The sequence below is a fragment of the Triticum aestivum genome, chromosome 3A (genome assembly GCF_018294505.1).
Source record: "Triticum aestivum cultivar Chinese Spring chromosome 3A, IWGSC CS RefSeq v2.1, whole genome shotgun sequence".
Lineage (NCBI taxonomy): Eukaryota > Viridiplantae > Streptophyta > Magnoliopsida > Poales > Poaceae > Triticum > Triticum aestivum.
In genome coordinates, this window is record NC_057800.1 from 674725892 (window position 1) to 674730529 (window position 4638).

Sequence of the window (4638 nt, forward strand, 5' to 3'; positions counted from 1 at the left end):
ACTCTGGGACTCACGGGGCGGGCCACGGTCACGGCCGGCAAAAAAGTTTGCTGGCGCATGTTGTGCTCGACCTGGAACCATGTGTCCCCAAAGGGGTGAGTTGACGTCGTACCCACGATCTACAAGGGTATGTAGATGCACTCCCCTCTCCCTCGTTGCTAGATGACTCCATAGATTGATCTTGGTGATGCGTAGAAAATTTTAAAATTCTACTACGTTCCCCAACAATGGTATCAGAGCTAGGTCGATCCGTAGTTTCTATGCACGAGTAGAACACAAAGCGATTGTGGGCGTGGATATTGTCAATTTTCATGTCGTTACTAGTCTTATCTTGATTCGGCGGCATCGTGGGATGAAGCGGCCCGGACCGACCTTACACGTACGCTTACGTGAGACTAGTTCCACCGATTGACATGCACTAGTTACATAAGGTGGCTGGCGGGTGTCTGTCTCTCCCACTTTAGTCGGATCGGATTCGATGAAAAGGGTCCTTATGAAGGGTAAATAGAAATTGGCACATCATGTTGTGGTTTTGGCGCAGGTAAGAAACTTTCTTGCTAGAAACCTATAGCAGCCACGTAAAAACTTGCAACAACAATTAGAGGATGTCTAACTTGTTTTTGCAGCATGTGTCGTGTGATGTGATATTGCCAAAAGAATGTGATGAATGATATATGTGATGTATGAGATTGATCATGTTCTTGTAATAGGAATCACGACTTGCATGTCGATGAGTATGACAACCGACAGGAGCCATAGGAGTTGTCTTAATTTATTTATGACCTGCGTGTCAACATAAACGTCATGTAATTACTTTACTTTATTGCTAAAGTGTTAGCCATAGTAGTAGAAGTAATAGATGACGAGACAACTTCAAGAAGACACGATGATGGAGATCATGGTGTCATGCCGGTGACAACGATGATCATGAAGCCCCGAAGATGGAGATCAAAAGGAGCAAATGATATTGGCCATATCATGTCACTATTTGATTGCATGTGATGTTTATCATGTTTTGCATCTTATTTGCTTAGAATGACGGTAGCTTAAATAAGATGATCCCTCGTAACAATTTCAAGAAAGTGTTCTTCCTAACTGTGCACCGTTGCGAAGGTTCGTTGTTTCGAAGCATCACGTGATGATCAGGTGTGATAGATTCTAATGTTCGAATACAATGGGTGTGAGCCAGATTTACACACGCAATACACTTAGGTTGACTTGACGAGCCTAGCATGTACAGACATGGCCTCGGAACACGGAAGACCGAAAGGTCGAGCATGAGTTGTATAGAAGATACGATCAACATGAAGATGTTCACCGATGTTGACTAGTCCGTCTCACGTGATGATCGGACACGGCCTAGTTGACTCGGATCATGTTTCACTTAGATGACTAGAGGGATGTCTATCTGAGTGGGAGTTCATTGAATAATTTGATTAGATGAACTTAATTATCATGAACTTAGTCCAAAAATCTTTATACTATGTCTTGTAGATCAAATGGCCCACGCTAATGTTGCCCTCAACTTCAACGTGTACCTAGAGAAAACCAAGCTGAAAGATGATGGCAGCAACTATACGGACTGGGTCCGGAACGTGATGATCATCCTCATAGCTGCCAAGAAAGATTATGTCCTAGAAGCCCCGCTAGGTGACGCACCCATCCCAGAGAACCAAGACGTTATGAACGCTTGTCAGTCACGTGCTGATGATTACTTCCTCGTTCAGTGCGGCATGCTTTACAGCTTAGAACCGGGGCTCCAAAAGCGTTTTGAGAGACATGGAGCATATGAGATGTTCGAAGAGCTGAAAATGGTTTTCCAAGCTCATGCCTGGGTCGAGAGATATGAAGTCTCCGACAATTTCTTCAGTTGTAAGATGGAGGAAAATAGTTATGTCAGTGAGCACATACTCAAAATGTCTGGGTTGCATAACCGCTTGACTCAGCTGGGAGTTAATCTCCCGGATGACGCGGTCATTGACAGAATCCTTAAGTCACTTCCACCGAGCTACAAGAGCTTTGTGATGAACTTCAATATGCAGGGGATGGAAAAGACCATTCCTCAGGTATATTCAATGCTGAAATCAGCGGAGGTGAAAATCAAAAAGGAACATCAAGTGTTGATGGTGAATAAAACCACTAAGTTCAAGAAAGGCAAGGGTAAAAAGAACTTCAAGAAAGACGGCAAGGGAGTTGCCGCGCCCGGTAAGCAAGCTGCCGGGAAGAAATCAAAGAATGGACCCAAGCCTGAGACCGGGTGTTTTTATTGCAAGGGAAGTGGTCACTGAAAGCGGAACTGCCCCAAATACTTAGCGGACAAGAAGGCCGGCAACACTAAAGGTATATGTGATATACATGTAATTGATGTGTACCTTACCAGTACCCGTAGTAGCTCCTGGGTATTTGATACCGGTGCAGTTGCTCACATTTGTAACTTAAAGTAGGAGCTGCGGAATAAGCGGAGACTGGCGAAGGATGAGGTGACGATGCGCGTCGGGAATGGTTCCAAGGTCGATGTGATCGCCGTCGGCACGCTACCTCTACATTTACCTACGGGATTAGTTTTAAACCTCAATAATTGTTATTTAGTGCCAGCTTTGAGCATGAACATTGTATCAGGATCTCGTTTAATTCGAGATGGCTACTCATTTAAATCCGAGAATAATGGTTGTTCTATTTATATAAGAGATATGTTTTATGGTCATGCTCCGTTGGTGAATGGTTTATTCTTAATGAATCTCGAGCGTAATGTTACACATATTCATAGTGTGAATACCAAAAGATGTAAGGTTGATAATGATAGTCGCACATACTTGTGGCACTGCCGTCTTGGTCACATAGGTGTCAAACGCATGAAGAAGCTCCATGCAGATGGACTTTTGGAGTCTCTTGATTACGAATCATTTGACACGTGCGAACCATGCCTCATGGGTAAAATGACCAAGACTCCGTTCTCAGGAACAATGGAGCGAGCAACCAACTTATTGGAAATCATACATACTGATGTGTGCGGTCCAATGAGTGTTGAGGCTCGCGGTGGCTATCGTTATGTTCTCACCCTCACTGGTGACTTGAGTAGATATGGGTATGTCTACTTAATGAAACACAAGTCTGAGATCTTTGAAAGGTTCAAGGAATTTCAGAGTGAGGTTGAGAATCAACGTGACAGAAAAATCAAGTTTTTGCGATCAGATCGTGGGGGAGAATACTTGAGTCACGAATTTGGCACACACTTAAGGAAATGTGGAATAGTTTCACAACTCACGCCGCCTGGAACACCTCAGCGTAATGGTGTGTCCGAACGTCGTAATCGCACTCTATTGGATATGGTGAGATCTATGATGTCTCTTACCAATTTACCGCTGTCATTTTGGGGCTATGCTTTAGAGACTGCCGCATTCACTTTAAATAGGGCTCCGTCGAAATCCGTTGAGACGACACCGTATAAATTATGGTTTGGGAAGAAACCTAAGCTGTCGTTTCTAAAAGTTTGGGGACGCGATGCTTATGTCAAGAAACTTCAACCTGAAAAGCTTGAAACCAAATCGGAAAAATGTGTCTTCATAGGATACCCTAAAGAAACTATTGGGTATATCTTCTACCTCAGATCCGAAGGCAAGATCTTTGTTGCCAAGAATGGATCCTTTCTAGAGAAAGAGTTTCTCTCGAAAGAAATAAGTGGGAGGAAAGTAGAACTCGATGAAGTATTACCTCTTGAATCGGTAAGTGGCGCAGCTCAAGAAAATGTTCCTGAGGTGCCTGCACCGACTAGAGAGGAAGTTAATAATGATGATCATGAAACTTCAGATCAAGTTGCTACTGAACTTCGTAGGTCCACAAGGACACGTTCTGCACCAGAGTGGTACGGCAACCCTGTCTTAGAAATCATGTTGTTAGACAACGGTGAACCTTCAAACTATGAAGAAGCGATGGCGGGCCCGGATTCCGACAAATGGCTGGAAGCCATGAAATCCGAGATAGGATCCATGTATGAAAACGAAGTATGGACTTTGACTGACTTGCCCGATGATCGGCGAGCCATAGAAAATAAATGAATCTTTAAGAAGAAGACAGACGCGGATGGTAATGTGACCATCTATAAAGCTCGGCTTGTCGCTAAGGGTTATCGACAAGTTCAAGAGGTTGACTACGATGAGACTTTCTCACCCGTAGCGAAGCTGAAGTCCGTCCAAATCATGTTAGCAATTGCCGCATTGTATGACTATGAGATATGGCAAATGGACGTCAAAACGGCATTCCTTAATGGTTACCTTAAGGAAGAATTGTATATGATGCAGCCGAAAGGTTTTGTCGATCCTAAGAATGCTGACAAGGTGTGCAAGCTCCAACGCTCGATCTATGGGCTGGTGCAAGCATCTCGGAGTTGGAACATTCGTTTTGATGAGATGATGAAAGTGTTTGGGTTTACGCAGACTTATGGAGAAGCCTGCATTTACAAGAAAGTGAGTGGGAGCTCTGTAGCATTTCTCATATTGTATGTGGATGATATACTGTTGATGGGAAATGATATAGAATTTTTGGAAAGCATAAAGGCCTATTTGAACAAGTGTTTTTCAATGAAGGATCTTGGAGAAGCTGCTTACATATTAGGCATCAAGATCTATAGAGATAGATCGA